Below are 17,216 nucleotides of genomic sequence, written 5' to 3' on the forward strand. Positions count from 1 at the left end.
TTGAGCACGGATGGGGAACCTGTGACCCTCCAGATGTTGGTGGACTCCCATCTGCTCCAGCCAGCATTGCTGTAGTCGAACATCTGGATGGCCACAGTTTCCCCATCCCTAGTAGAGAGGCAACCAGTAGGCTAATAGTAACAGGCTAGATAACCTATCCCACAAAGAGTCCTTTGAGCACTCTGATCCTTTCACACTTGATTTTGCACTAGGATCACCACGTGACAGCAGACAGGTCTGAGAAGCTGCCCACCGTGTAAATTTTCCTGCAGCGTTTCAGAGTGACATTTCATTGGATGCTTTCAGTGGCTACTAACACTGATCCCTATGTTCTACTTCTGATGATACTTCTGGGTAAAAAGGTAAGATAAAGGACTCCTGGACAGTTAAGTCCAGTCAAAGGCAACTATGGAGTGAGGCGCTCATCTTACTTTCAGGCTGAGGGAGCCGGTGTTTGTCCACAGACAGCTTTCCAGGTCATGTGGCCAGCAAGACTAAACTGCTTCTGGCGCAACGGAACAACGTGATGGAAACTAGTGCACACAGAAACACCGTTTACCTTCTCGCCACAGCAGTACCTATTTATCTACTCGCACTGGTGTGCTTTCGAACTGCTAGGTTGGCAGGAGCTGGGACAGAGCTCACTCCATCGCGGGGATTCAAACCGCCAACCTTCCAATCAGCAAGCCCAAGAGGCTCAGTGGTTTAGACCACAGCGCCACCCACATCACTTCTGGGTACCAGCTGCTGGAAACACTCATGTATTGCTTGCTATATCAAGCTGTCACTTTAAGATAACTCAGTACTCTGGTCCTCTGTGAAGTGTAGAATGGGTTCTGTCTAGCAGGGAATGGGGAAATATTCCCAGGCAAATTTATTTATTTCATAAAATTGATATATCACTTAATTGCAGAAAAAATAGGTAAGAAGAAGAAGAAGAAGAAGAAGAAGAAGAAGAAGAAGAAGAAGAAGAAGAAGAAGAAGAAGAAGAAGAAGAAGAAGAAGAAGACGCATCTTTCAAAAGGTTCCAGGCTCCTCCCTGACAGATCTGGCCATCTTGCTAGTGGCTGCTTAAGAACCACCTGACAGCCAGAGCTCACCTGAGTCAAGAGTCCTTAAAAGATGGACTGTTGCCAACCGTCCCTTTCCCCTCAACTCCCATCTGACCACCAGTGCTGCTACATTACACGTGAGAAAGTCAGAAGTGTGTTTGTAAGTAGCTGCGATAGGATAGATAAGAGTTGAACTGGAACGCTTTGCTTTCTTAAAGCACCCTTCTGCATCTTCCCTTTGTCCTCTTGCCTTTCACCATTAATAAACTTCTTAAAATTGACTGTTGGGCTCGTGCATGCATTTCTGCCAGATTCAAAGGGATACTTTCTCCTCACATGCCTTGGCTTACACTACATGCACATATCAATGGGATTGGATTTGACAGAGAAAAGCAAGCTACTTTGGGCTCCAGCGAGGATTGAATAAGCTGAATGTTCCCTCTGCCTCCCAACTATTTGCCTTGAGAATAAGAAGAGAAGTGTGCTGGCAATCTACCCGACAGTAACTTGCATGGCAGGCCTACCCAGTCTGGGAGTTGTAGCAGGAGGGGAACCTTTCACTTTATTTCACAGGACCTTTCATTTGATTTGATCTACAGGTCCACAGTAGAAATACTTCAAATAAACTTAATCAGATATTTTAATGTGCGATATACATTCTAAAATAAATAGCTAAGCCTTTATCCTCTTTTCCATGATTACTTTTTTGGGGGGGAGGAAGCATATATGCTACACTTTAAGGAAAAGTATTTCCAGAACTCAACTTTATAATGTTGTTTTTATATATATTTTTGGTCTCTCTTTCACACAAACTAACACAACCCCTATATTATATACTGGAGAGATTCCAAAAGAACCAAGTGTTTATTTGTTCCTTTTAAGAAACAGTAGTAATATTGCTTCCATAGGAAACAGCAGCTGTCTAGCCAGAAAGTTTGGTTAAACCATGTAGACCATTCTGTATATAAAGAGGCTGGGCAGGAAACTGTATTTTTTGCTTTATTAGCAGTTTTTATGAATGTCACAATGACTATAATAAACCGGCATTAGCATTAAGCCCAAAGGGAAGGAAGAAACCAATTGTAATATAATTTGCAGATCTTTAGCAAAGCACCTGTTCATTTGCCCACTCAGTTCCTGGGGATTTTCTGACCTTGAACTCATCAAGAGATTCATATTAAGATAACATAGATGGGATTAGTTATATTTACACATCCCAAAATATATATTGCAAAACAGCAGTGCTTACTCCCTCTGCCGTAGTTCCACTGCTAAGTTTTATGCTCACTACAAATGACATGTTAAGAAAGCTCTCTATAGCCTCAATATGTGTGTGCCAAGTGTGTATGTGTGCATGTACACACAATGTGCTAAAGACTATTGACTGTTTATTTGTTGCTACTTGTAAGGAAACGAAACCCTCAAATAGCTATAACCTTCAAATAACTTGCAAACATATTTAAGGCCATGGAGAATGATGCTGACTTAATCAGCACTCCGTATAGTATTTACTACTACTACTACTACTACTACTATTACTGCTACTATTACTGCTACTACTACTATTTACTACTAGTACTATTAAAATTTCTATACTGTCCTTCATTTGAGGATCACAGGCCAGTTTACAATTTATAAAAACATAAAAAATACATAGAAACGAAAACAATAACACAGGCACAGTTTTAAAAGCCATAAATTGTTCATTTAGCCAAAGGCCTGAGAGAAGATGAATGCTTTTGCCTGGTGCCTAAAGATATGTAACAAAGGTGCCAGGTGAGCCTCCCTGGGGAGAGCATTTAAAAAACCTTACACAAATTCCTAGAAGCCAAATTAAGAAGATAGGCCTTCTTCATTGGTCATAAATGCAAAATTGATGGGAAGGAAGCTAGTGTTTTGCCATACATAACTTAGAGAAAGAGGGGCTATGATTAGAGCTTGGGGAGCTATGACCCATTCCATCTGGATCAGGGGGAAAGCCTGTTTGTGCACCAAAATTGATGCAGAAAACTAGTAATACAAGATTATGTGTATACCCTGCACTGCCCCAGAGACATTCCCATAAGCTGCAGATACCAGACCAGCTCTGGGCAGAGGCTAGTTGAGCTCTGAAGGCATGGTCCACGTACTACATGATAGTGATCTTTCAAATAAGTGATACGCAGACATACTCCTAAAGAGCTCGCTAGCTCCCTGTGTCATTTTATAAAGCCACTAGCACATGAAGTTAAATTGAAGTAGCAGCAGTAATAAACAGCTTCTCTCCGGTGCTTATACATTAACAAGTCTGCTTCCATTTCTGTTGGCCATATTCTAACATTCCAGCAGCCCACAAATGCTCCCAAGCAGCTGCCATTCATTAAATACGAACTGCCAAAGGCCAGGGTCTTCCCAGAGAGGCTCACTGTTGGATTTGTAAAGAAAATAAATAATCCCCAGGTCTTCGACATTCACCAGCTATGATGCAAAGTGCTTCTGCCGAGCCGGAATACATAGCCGTGTGCTTTTCGATGCAAAGGAAAGGAGCCATGGCATACCAACCATTTCTATATAGACAAGTGCATATGTGGGACTACAAGAACCCAGAAACAAGTTTTTGCACTGGCAGATCCCAAACACTGGATTAAAAATATTAGAAGCTTGGGGAGGCTACGGGGGTGAAATCTCTTGTTTCAATGGGTTTTCATTTCATGAAGGCTGCCATCCGGAGAACTGCCTACAGTACAAATCTCATGGGGCAAAAGGTGCATATTGGTAAAGAACGTACTGACTCCATTTGTGTTCTGGTATGATATTCCCACTTCAACTCGGCTAACTATGCTTGCATGGAACATGATGTCTCATGCACCCATCTCTAATGAACTGGCTGGAGTCCACCACTGCCACAAGAGCCCAAAGCACATGTTCTGAAGCCATGTGGTGCACTCAAACATTCATACTGAGGCAATCTAAATATAGATCTGGCTACTCCGTATGCCCAGCTAAAGCAGAATTTTAATCAACCAATGTCATCAAGAGGAAAAGGTGAAGAGAGTAGCCCCTCTCTCATCTCATTCAGAACACAGAGCATCGCTCATGTTATCCTTGCTAATCCTCCTGGTTGAAAAATAGGCCCTCCATAGCTCTTTTACAATCTCTATGGACTGGAGTCAGTTGCTTCTCTCTTTCCAGACACTTGCATAAGGTTTCTGCTGCTGTGCCCTATGCTAATCCCCTCACTAAACTCACATATACACCCAGCTGTTATCCTGTCAACTCCTCACCTAACATCTAACACCTCACCCCTAACCCAATGGAATACACCTCAGTTGTTCCTCTGAAAACTGGAGTTTTCGAGGCCCAGAGATGTGAGGAACAACATGGAGCCCAAGCCAGCGGCAGTACTGAGCCCAACTATTTCCTTACTCCCAGTGGCGGAGCTTCATAGCTTCATGCTCTGGCACCGGGAGTGGAGCGCAGGCGGGGGCATGGCTGGTGCACACCCCGGGGTGTGGCACACTGCCTGCAGGGGCATGACATGCATCCCAGGGGCGTGGTGCAACGCTCACATGGGCGTGACGCATGTCCCAGGGGTTTGGCTCACCGCCCGCAGGGGCATGGCACGCATCCTGGGAGCATGGTGCACCACCTGCAGGGGCATGGTGCCCAGCACAGGGGGGGGGCAGCCGGGATGGCACCCCACCAGGTACACTCCCCCCGCCCCCCTCTTCCTCCGCCAGCGCTTACTCCTTATATCACAGGCAAGGTCCGTGGCCCTCCCATGCCTCCATCACATCAGAGTTCCATTCCTGTAAATTGGAAAAAGTGGTATTTTATTTGATGGAGGTTTATATCCTGTCCTCACAACTAGATCTGCTTTTCTTGAATCTGGTATTGAATCTGCTACCCTCACATATTACCTCATGTACATGTGAAATGACATTGCCTTGAAATTATGAGTTTTATTATAAAAAACAACAACCTGTACTCTTTGTCCTTCTGGTTTCTGATCGTTTGGTTTAGCCTCAAAAATTCCAGTTTTCAGAGGAACAACTGAGGTGTATTCCATAGTCATTTCCAAAACTTTGCTCTCCACAACCAGGGAGAAAATGACTATGAGCTAAGGATAACAAAACAAAACAAAAAAACCCTATGCCATTCCCCCCCTCAGAACTCTGTTATTCAGAAAATGGATGGGTGCCCTCAACTTTTGATCACCTCTCAAAACTCTCTTCAAATTCCTACCACATGATTTTTAACAGTGCAATGAAACAGGTCTGGGGTTTGTCAGTGTGGAAATGGGAACCATTTTCCTACTTTCAGTATTGGGAAGAAAAGTAAATCTCTCAGAAAGAGGTCTTTTCAATGTGTGTTATCGTGTGCATCCCTAAGGATAAAGAAGTCTTGGTCTCCACATACAATACCACGGACTGATTTTCACTAACACTCTTGTCTCACTTTTTAACAAAGGAGCACCCCTGCCCTGCCCTGCCCTGCCGCTGCCGCCATGGGAATGATTCTGTACCTCTGAACGCAATCTTAAGCAACCCAGTGTTGAAAGCTTTACAAGGGCATAGGAAGATTCTACAAAGTATTTAAACAATCACATGAGAAGTACATTGTGGGATCAGACCTATAAATCCAGGACCGTCCCTGAAAAATAGGGACACTTGGAGGGCCTGCAAGTAACAATGTTGAAGGCAATGTAGGTTGATGCTACAGCATGAAAAAATGGCCAATATGGTCTTGCAAAGCTAAGCTAAGCTAAGCAAAAGCAGAGAGAACAAGGACTAGAAGTTGGGAGCTCACAGGTGTGCAATATACAGTACTACAATAGCAGTGGGGAACCTTCAGTCTGAAGTCCTGATTAAGTCCATCAGGCCTCTCAAGCCAAGCCAAGCCACACCCACCCTACCTTACACCTGGTGGCTAGGTGAAGTTGCTGAAGGGAAGTTAAATATGCAACAGAATGAACAATAAAGGTGATGTGAGAGCACAGATTTGACCCATATTCCAGTTGAGAAACAGAATGAGAAACTGACTGGCAAAGAATAAAGGAAACGATCTTCCTCTCCTGCCAACAACTCATCATGACTATAAACTGTGTGTTATGATAAACAGCCTTTAAAAACAAACACACACATGCTTAAACTGGCCACTGAAGAAAAAGCTATGGGGCCCCGATCCAGAATTTGTTCCCAATACAGATGAAGGTTCAGTGCTCCTGAACCCTTCCTTCATTGTTTCTATTTACAAGCAGAAAGTGGGCAAATAGCAACCCCGGGTGTGTGTCAGTTCTTGGTGGGAAACTGGTGTAAGGCCTTGATCCGCTGCTGTGGTCCAAAGGAATGTTATTGCATCTTAATACCATGCATCCTTTTTTCTTCTAGGCCAGTTCGTATCCCTGTCCCCCCGAGTTTCAGAAATGCACATAATTGATCAGACCTCCCTTATGCATGTCACAAATAGATTCAGAGTTGCAGAGTACAGTAGTCCATTGCCTTTGCTTTGTGCTTTGCCAATTGCATATTAAACATCCCTTTCTCTGCCATGGTGTGATGGCCTGGGGCTCGGGCTCGGGCTCGGGCTCGGGCTCAGAACCAGAGGAGTCTCAGTCTGCCTCGGACAGCAGCTGAACCAAGTCTGGGGCCTGATTCTGAGGAGCCTCAGTCTGCATAGATTCCCCTGCAACAAGCACCAGCTGAGCCGAGTCAGGGGCCTGAGCCTGTCCTGGTTCCAGATGCGGGGAATACCTCGTTGCCGTCAGCTGGGTCATCACCGACAGCTGGTCCACTACCAGCTGAGTCAGGTGAGGCTGAGGCAGCTCCTGGGTCTAGTAACCCACCGGCGTCTCCCGAGCTGCAGACCTGAGTACTTACAGGAGGAGTGCTCACCTTCAGGCGAGACAGGGTGGTGAGTCGTCAGGGGATCGGGACCGGCGATTACCCCGTCAGAGATAAAAGGCGGTCAGACCCCGTCCCAAGTTGCAGGAACAACATTGCTGTTTGCTAGATCCTGCCCATACCTGCCAAGTCCTGGATGGAAAAATCCGGGATCGGCAGCCCGCAACACCAGAAGTTGCATAGATGCAACTTCCGGTGGCGCTTTGCCCTTCTATGGGCACCAGAAAATGGTGGTGCCAGCGCCGGACGTCGCTTCTATGCATGACCGGAAACGCATAAAAGCGACTTCCGGCGCCGCCATTTTCCGGTGCCCATAGAAGGGCAAAGCGGCACCAGAAAAATGGCCACCGGCAGAAGCGGATTTAAGGGAGAATAACAGGCTAATAACCTATACAGGAGACCGCCGGGAAACGGTAGGAAAAAAGGGGGTTTCCCAACTAAAACCGGATACTTGGTAGCTATGATCCTGCCTGTGTTCCTGTTCCTGACCTTGCCTGGTTTCTTGCCCTTCACCCTGCTTTGGCTGCATTGGACTGACTCTATGTTGACTCTTTGGACCGTGGACCGGACCTGGACCTCACTTCTCGGATTACCCATGGGACCAGCACACATGGCTATGTGTCACAGACTCTGTAGCCAGGTATCAAACTCAGCTGTTTTCCAGATCCTTGCAACATCTATCTGAGCCACTGCTAGCATAGATGGGACCCAAGGCTTGTATAGCACATTTTCATTGCCCATTCAGGAGCACCAGCACTGGAGAAAGCGTCACATCCTATATGGTAATTATTCTAATGCCCCTAAAATCGTATACCAATAGGTTGCTATCCTTGGGCAGTCCCAGCACATATGTCTATAAGAGCCACTTTGCTCACATCTAGTTGTAACTCTGCTAACCTTAAAATAAGTGGCCATTTTTAGCACACTTTTTTTTAAAAAAAAACAAACACCCAGTATTTATAGTAAGGTGTACTTTGGCCCTGCCATACTCTAAGCATCTTCTCTAAGTATCTTCTCTGGTGCCAATCTTTAGAAGTGCTTCCATGTACTATGTGTACTTTTGTATGGCCACAGTGCAATAAGGCAAAAAATTCCCTTTATATCCCACCTTTCTTGAACCAAGCCAAGCCTCCATTGCCCAGATATGACACAGACTTTATTTCTTGATTGTACTAGAATGAGGTACAGTGATCTTTATTTTAATGGTATCATTTTAATACAGATGTGTTGCCGCCTTGGACTCCTTTGGGCTGAAGGGCAGGATATACATTTAATTAATAAATACATTTTTAAATAAAAAAATTACATTTCCTCAAAATCTAGGGATTGTCACAAATAACACAGGACATAAAAGACAGGTACTTCCCTATGACTTTTCCTAACGGGGGCATCTGTTGCATTGCTAGAAAATAAATACATAACCTCAAGGAACAGCTTAGAGTTCCGAAATACCGTAGTTCCCGACCTAAGTGAAATCAGCTAATTTCCATAGTTCTGGTTACAGGTAGGTAGCCGTGTTGGTCTGGATCGAAGTAAAATAAAAAAATTTTACTGGAAACTTCCATTTCACTGTATCTGAAGAAGTGTGCATGCACACGAAAGCTCATACCAAAATAAAAACTTAGTTGGTCTTTAAGGTGCTACTGAAGGAATTTTTTTATTTTACAGCTAATTTCCGTAAACTAAGAGTGACTCTTGATGTCTGAAATGCACTGTGTGTTTGGGTAAGAGCCACAAAAATCCTGCCTCTTGTCTTTCACCAAGTTTCTGGAGTGCTTTCACATCTCTCTGCAAGAGTTCCCAAGAAAGTGTATTGAAGAAAAACCTGCCTCCATTAGTAAATCTGTGAAATTGCCTGTGAGGCCAACATATGGGAATACAAATATATACACTGTGTGAGGCTGATAACTGGGGCAAGCAAACAGAAGAGAAAGCGGAGACTAGAAAAAGCTTACCTCCTTTTTCTGAAGAAATGGAATAGCTGCAGGTATGTACAGTCAGAAATCCACTGTGGTTACCTGTAGAGGATTCCCGTCTTTGCAGCCTGTTTGTCCCATAAACCCCATTCAGCTGTTCTCCCCTCACGGGACGACCTTCGGGACTTTTTGCATTTAATTTCAAATTTGTGGTCCTCCTGGAGCAGGTCAAAAACTGGAGGGAAATGCGTCATCCATGAACAGAATGAGGGGGAACGGAGTTTTATTTCCTGGATAAAAGAAAGTGTGCTTCTGCAAGGTCACACACAGGAAGATATCAAGGAATATTGTGGAAGGAGGTACCTCAAAGTATTTGGAGAAAAACAAGAGGGATACTTGAAACTGTGTAGGGTGCTGCTATACTCATTAAGCTAATTATTATTTTTAAGTGTATTGATTTGTGCAGAATGCTGCAGTCAGGGTACTGAGCGGTATGTCTGGACAGGTAAACGCACATACGTATTACAGTTGTGCTTAGGGATCTGGCTGTCTATTTGCTATTGAGCTAGGTTCATGGTCTTATTACTGCCATATACGGTATATAAATCCCTAAACAGCTTGAGACTAGCAGACCACTTCCCCTACTGTAGGCCACCTCAATCTTTGCATTCAGCAGGGGAGACCCTGCTGGACATACCTGCTGGAAACCTCACAGAAACAGGCCTTCTCAGTTGTAGCGCCAACCCTCCTAAAAGATCACACCTAGAGCACTAGGCCCTGTAAACCTTCTGAGTGACCATGGGTGTGTGATGAAGGTTTTCCTTACCCAAGGCTATTTATGCTTAAGGCTGGCCCTACACATGTGCAATACGTCAGCAGAGTTTACAGGATACTGAAAAGATACCTCTGCCTGGTGTCCACAATAAAAGATAAAAAAAATCTACCCCTTTCCAACTGGAATAGGTTGGAGCACAGCATTTATTAATGGACTCTGTCAGAAATCTTACATTTGGTCTCCTCACTGTTTGGCTTAAGTGTCCTATAAATAGGGTATGTTTGGTGTTTTTCCTTTCAGCCTCATAACTATAAACTGACTGGTGGTTGGCTTTGGGAAACATGAAGAACATTATCCAGGGAATTGTGTAGCCCTATTTGATGGAAGCTTGAAAGTGGATTAATTTCAAGTCAGACTCAGTTGGCACACTTAAATATGTATGTTTTAAACCCATTTGTAACAGGTTCATCTCCTTGAGCCTTAGAAATCAAAAGCCTGGCTAGCTCCACATCTGCAATTATTTTAGTTACAGTTAGGCTGGCATCTATTTTTAGCAGCAAATTGTTTCCCCGAGATGAATTTGTCTGCTCATTAACATTGGAGGGATCCTCTGGCAGAGCTTACTGCAAGATTCTCTTTCAGCTCTTACCTATACCCATCAATTAAAAAATAAACAAAGTCTTCATTTTTTGAGGGAGAGGGGAGAGGAAATAGTCTATCAAGTCAACCTTTTATTTCTTAGAGTAGAAGTGAAAGCAATGCATCAAAATAAGTTTTCCAGTCCACTAGAAGTGTCCCATCAAGGAATGTTAAAAGTTGTATCTAGACATAAGCCTGAGCATCCCATGTATACAAATGAGAACAGGGACTCGCATACCACCTCCACTCATCCCTGGGTGTGTGGGCTGCTCTTCAGACAGTTACAGACTTAGTGCAAAGGTCTGAGGAACTTTTAGAAATGAGGAATGAATAGAAAGGTCTACACATTCCATTGAAAGCACTTAGAAGCTCTTGCCATGATCAGGAACCTAGCAGAGCCTAAGCACATTTAATCAAACAGTAGTTTACCCAAAGTTGTGCACCCTTGCCCTGACTCCATCTTTACATTTTACATGTACAGCAAAATGCCTGGGCATAGCTAAAACACCTTCCACATTCAGGTTATCACCAAAGACTTTAGGGTATAAACATGAAGCAATTTGAGCTACAAAGTTGTTGGAGAAGAAGGGGTATTAGAAGGTCATGAGGGAAGTAATGAGGGAATCATGTTTTTCTGCAATCTCCCTTCTGTTTCCCGTCATGCCAATGAGCAAAGGCAGCCTAGGTCTTGGGACGCTGAAGGAAGATGAACTAGGGCTGAAAATATCTCAGTAGCTGAAGTTGCTTCGTGGCTGGTGGCGTTTGGGGGAATCCTAAACTCCCATTTTTTGTGGGTTATTGTTTGTTTTTTTAGTCCCTAATTACCAGATAACTGAAGCCTCATCTCTACCATCCCATCTGTGATTGGCACTGTAATCTGACGATGTGGCTCTGCCATTTTACTGAGCACCTGAAACTTGCAAGCCTTCCACACAAAACTTTTAAAATGCGTAAAAGTCAGGGGGGTTCATACAGAGAAAGGTAAAGCAGCTGATTTAACTGACCCGGCAACTCAACAAGTTGCAATTCCATTTCCAGATCCGAAATCTCTTGGGTTAAAAGTACAGGTAGATCTAAACCAAGAATGGATGGTTTCTGTTTCCTCCCTGCCTGCCGAACAATTTAAAAGTAACATTGGAATGCCCTCCTAATCACGACCACTTTGCAGTTGGATCGTTTCAATTTTGTGATAGAGCGAAGGTTCAAAGGGAAAAGGAGCTGGAATGTGAACTCCCCCACTCCCTGCTTGACTAGGCTGCTTCTAGCCACTCCCCCCCCAGTCACAGCAAGCACATATCTGGGAGAAGGTAGTGGGTAAGGGAAAGATTCCACAGACCACTTTGCCTCTCAAAAGTCTGCTCCCCTCAATCCAGGCTCCTGGACTCGGGTTTGTGGCTGAACACCTAGCTTGATCACAGGCCCAATAATGTATCCCAGGGGTGTGGGCAACCTTTTTTGGCCTCAAAGGCCACAAGCAACAGTTGGTAGGCAGTTGGGGGGATACATGCCAGGAGGCCGGGGGGGGGCACCAATCCAATACAGTACATATTTCATATTGCTAGATGCAACATAATGGTGACTAGAAGCAGGCCACTCCAAGCCCAGGTCCTTTTATTCTGGCTAGATTTCACCTCGGCTAAGCTGATGATAGAAACTCTGCTATCTCGGGGAGAAGAAAACATCTCATTATCCTCTAGTCTTTCCTTCCAAAAGCAAACCCTTGATTACAGGGCTGAGGCTTTAGGCAAACAGTGCCTGCCAGCCTACCCACTGGCATGAATAACGTAAGGGATTTTGTTACGTTTCTGGCAAAAAGAAGCGCTTGTGTAACAAGCCATTAACACAGAGGCCTAAGTGAAGACAGAATCACAAGGAGGAGAAAAAATGCAACTTACAATCCAGCAGAAGCTATAACCATGGAATGCCTCATAAAAGCACGTCATTTTGCTGTTTCTTGCCTACTTTCATTTAACTTTCAAAAGAGTTTGAAGATTTCAAAGGAAAGCTACATGGGGAAAGTCGCACATTACCTCAAAAGTGCAGGAAGCTGCACATTTGAGAGCGCGCCAAAGTTGACAATTAGATGCCACATTTTACTGAAGACTTCTCCTCTCCCTCTCCCCTTTCTTAGACATTTTCTAACACCATTGCCTCCCTCCGCCCCTCCTTCAGCTTGGAAGTCAGTGAATGAATTCCACATGTACTACAGTTTGTACTTTTCACAGACTGCTTAAAAGCCGAAAGTATCAGATTTCACAGTGCTGTGAAGAAGCTGGAAGGACTTCAAAGCACTTCTGAAACATCTATTACTTTATTAGAGTGGGACAATAGTTTCTCCATAGAAGGTTGAAACGTTCCTGCTAATCTCAGCTGGATTCAGACACCTACCTAAGTATATTCGCACGCCCTCAACTTCACTACAACTATACCAACCCATCTGACATGTCACAGGCAGGAACAATGATCAATGCAGAGGAGTCAAATTTTGCCTCAAACCTTCCATAGGTGTCGGGGTGGTGTTGTTTTTTGTTGAGGGAAAATATCAGGAGTGTGGCATTGTTGTTATGGTAAAGGTAAAGGACCACCCCCACCCCCCGGATGGTTAACTCCAGTCGATTTTGACTATGGGGTGCGGCGCTCATCTCCTCTTTCAGGCAGAGGGAGCCAGTGTTTGTTCATACGGTAGACAGTTTTCCGGGTCATGTGGCCAGTATGACTAAACCGCTTGTGGTGCACAGAACACTGTGGCAAGTGCCAGAGTGCATGGAAACACCATTTACCTTCCCACCGCAATGGTACCTATTTATTTATCTGGTATGATTTCGAACTGCTAGGTTGGCAGGAGCTGGGACAAAGCAACAGGAGCTCACCCACACAGATTTGAACTGACGACCTTATGATCGGCAAGCCCAAGAGGCTCGGCGGTTTAAACCACAGTGCCACCTGTGGCCCCACATTGTTGTTATAATGCCACTTTAATGCCACTGGGGTGCCAATGGTCTGGGGTGAAGAATCCTAAGGTAAACAGTTGGGTGTTTGGTTTTGCTTCCATGAGCATTGTACTGTATGTACTTTCTTGTGAACCAAGGACTTCAGGTGAAGCTTGGAGATCATTCGTGTAGCCTAATTGTACCAGCAGAAACATCATCCAGGATTTCTGTTTGCTTAAATGAATAGCTCTTCTGTTTTACTGAACAGCTGGGAAAGATTGCTTGTTGTTGTTTGTTTGTTTGTTGTTAAAACCAAATAATTTCACAGATTCTTGGTGCCATTTGGGTCAAATAATTTCCACATATTTGGCCAAGGGTGTCTGAGACCCAAAGTATTGTCGGGTAAAAAGCATGGTGATGTTTCTCCAGAACCTTCACCTATAAGCAAATAATTGCAGTTTTGCTTCCCATTATTGGGATATAAACCATCTCATCCTCTGGCAACGTTGCTTATCAACATCTCCTATAGTCTTTGACTACTGCCTATTTTTACAGCAGAACTTGTATCCTTGTTAACATTTAGCATAGGATTTCTTAATTCAGGGATAGCTAATCACAGCATGGGTGATTCTACAGAGTGATACTGGGTGTTATTTCTTCTCTAAGACCACAGGGGGCTTATCACTAACCCACTCAGATCTTAGAAAGTTGATGTGAATTTTAACCCATTTTAGTATTCTAACTTTTGTATGTTTCAAACTATTGCTGTACATTTTTCTTGATTTTCTTGCTTTATCCTTTTGTAAACTGTTTTGAGGTTTGTTTGTTTGTTTGTTTTTAAAACCTATAGGGCTTACATTTGTAAGGTATGAAGGGTAGATGTCATAGCCATTCCCAGGAAAACCCTAGAGAATGTCGTTCTGCGAATGACCATAATAATTGCTAACACCAACTGATCAAACTATAAATCCCAAATCTGCAGTGTAGATACTCTCATGATATACTTAGTGGAACTGCTGACTTTTAAAAAAGAATGGTTGCCAAATTTGGGGGACATAGGAATATAAGAAGCAACTTTATCCCAAATCAGACCACTGGTCCATCTAGCTTAGACTGTATTGTCTACACCAGGCACCCCCAAACTTCGGCCCTCCAGATGTTTTGGACTACAATTCCCATCTTCTCCGACCACTGGTCCCGTTAGCTAGCGATCATGGGAGTTGTAGGCCAAAACTTCTGGAGGGCCGCAGTTTGGGGGTGCCTGGTCTACACTGATTGGCTGAAGCTCTCCAGGATTTCAGATAGGTCTCTCTAAGAGATTGAATCTGGGACCTTCTGCATGCAACGCAGATGTTTTCCCTATATTCTAGATGATAAACACCACATACTAGAAGCTGCAACTAACAAGAGTACTGATAAAACCAGCTCCACTCTTTCAGAGAACTCATGTTTTTACAAATCTTCCTTAAATAAACCCATTCTTCTAAAAAAAATTGTCTGGCTAGAAAGATGATGCAGATAGATTTTGAAAGTACAGTGTAGCTTCCCTTCTCGATGTTTTCTCCAAAACTTTAGTAATGATAAACTGATCAAAGTCAAATGACATCTCAATTTGCATTACCGCTATAATCTGTCTAGTAATAAACCAGTGTCTAAAGTTTGGTCGTGGACCCTGACCATTCATGGTTTATTACTAGACAGATTATTGCAGTAAGACTATAAGCTACAAAGTTCCAAAAAGTTATTTGAAAGTGACTGCAGCAGATACTGGGCTGTCATATGTTTACAATAAATCATTTTCCTTTCCTACATGATGCTTCCCTTGTGCAGATGACTTCATATAAAAATATTCACCAGCAAACACCACCCGCAGGAATGGACATTAGTAATACTTCAAAGTTTTTAAACAAATGCATCATTTTAGCATCTGGAGCAGCCCCACTACTTAGTAGCAAACTTACCACTAGGTAAGCAAAGCAGGTTCCAAACAAAAAGTTGGAGTTCATGTGTGTGTAAGATGCTTGCCCTTTTCTTGTTTTCTAGAGCTTTAGGAAACAAAAGTTAAATGATATTTGAATGACAAATGAAATGCCAAGTTTTCATGGACATTTCATCAGATGCAAGTAGGGATAAAAACTGTATCTCAAGGAAAAGCAGTACAGTACCTGATTCATGATGCTAGTCAGAAGCAGAACATGATTACCAGAGGATTCATCACATAACTCCAGCATGATGCACTTTGTTTTGAATTTCTGCCAAACAGATTTGATAAAAGGCTATGCACAGAAGGCAAAACGTCTTCATTGTCTTCAGCGTTTTTTATTTAACATTAAAATGACTTTTGCTGAAACAGGTATGGTATATACAACTGGCAGCCTACATTCCTGTCAACTTTGAACATTGTGCAGTATTTGAGGAATTTCCCCCAGCTGCTGTGTCCCATAGGCCATGGGAATGTGGCATGTGCTTTGAGTACATTTCTAAATATCAAGCCAAATGATGGGCTTCAACTGGGTCCTACTATATGGAGAATGAAGACATTTATGTGGCTGACTTTATTCTAGTCAATAGAGAATAGCAATAGTAAATTCATTTTGTCCTGTTTTCATTGTACATTCACAGAGATAATCAGCCACTTTTGCTTTGCATTACTTTTGATATATTGTGGATGTGACCATATCCCTCTAAATGTACATCTGGGAGTTGTTTGGATGGCAAACGCATGAGATCACACCCGGATGATGAATTGTGCAGCCACTTAAATCACTGGTACACAGTCCCAAGCACATTTTGGGGTGAATTAACGAGGGGAAATGACTTGGAAAAACACTTATGTTAACTTCTGATCTTCTCATCAAACATATTAGCTTTGGCTGAAATTAAAGAAGAGAAATTAAAGAAGAGAGCTGGACCATAAAGAAGGCTGATCGCTGAAGAATTGATGCTTTTGAATTACAGTATTCCGAACTTAAAAATGGAAAGCATAATGCTGGTGGTCAACAAAAGAGGTTTAAAGACTGTCTCAAGGCAAATCTAAAAAAGAAGAAGAAGCATAAACACCGACAACTGGGAAACACTGGCCTGCGAGCACTCCAGTTGGAGAACAGCCTTTACCAAAGGTGTTATGGACTTTGAAGACACTCGAACTCAGAACGCAAGGGAGAAACATGCTAAGAGGAAGGCATGCTTGGCAAATCCACACTGTGATCAACTCCCGCCCGGGGACCAATGTTCCCACTATGGAAGGACATATGGGTCCAGAATTGGCCTCCACAGTCACTTACAGACTCATTGTTAAAACCGTGTTTATGGAAGACAATCTTACTCGGATATCACTCTATGTATGGCAGTTGGATTCCTTAGTGTTTAATTGAGAACATTTATCAAAATTAGTAATTTAAATAACACAATTTAAGAACTATCTATAAAAGAAGCAGCACATGAAAGACTGTTAGAATTTGCCTAGGAACATTTTAGTACTTTAATTTGTCATTTTCCATACATAGCTATAGCTTTCCACACAAGCCCTGGAAGCAAAATAATTCTTGAGACTTTTTCCAGAGGTAAATTTTGAAGATTGGCTAGAACTGCTCTCCTCAGCATCTGAATGAACTTAGTCCAAAGAATCAACAACAACCCAACAGTTGTGAAGACATAATCATTAACCAACATCTGTATAGCCTGACCCTGCAAGTTTACTTGGAACAAGGCCTAGTCAACACATGCAGCAGAACGAAGTGATAGAACGAACAGCACCTCTTCAGACTGCAGGCAGGCAATCATATTTTCAAATGTTTCTGTATCCCTACAAATTAAAAGCAACAATATAAAACAATACAGCAGGCAAAGAGATTAGCTATACTAGCGCCCCTTTTCTTGATAGCCTAGTCTTCGGTTTCCAGGATGTTTTGCAGGCTAACAGATTGAGGTTGAATCTTGACAAGACAGAAATACTGTTTTGGGGGGACAGGGAGCGAGTGGGTGTGGGGAACTCCCTGGTCCTGAATGGGGTAACTGTACCC

The sequence above is a fragment of the Zootoca vivipara genome, chromosome 5 (genome assembly GCF_965207765.1).
Source record: "Zootoca vivipara chromosome 5, rZooViv2.hap1.1, whole genome shotgun sequence".
NCBI classification, from domain to species: Eukaryota; Metazoa; Chordata; class Lepidosauria; order Squamata; family Lacertidae; genus Zootoca; species Zootoca vivipara.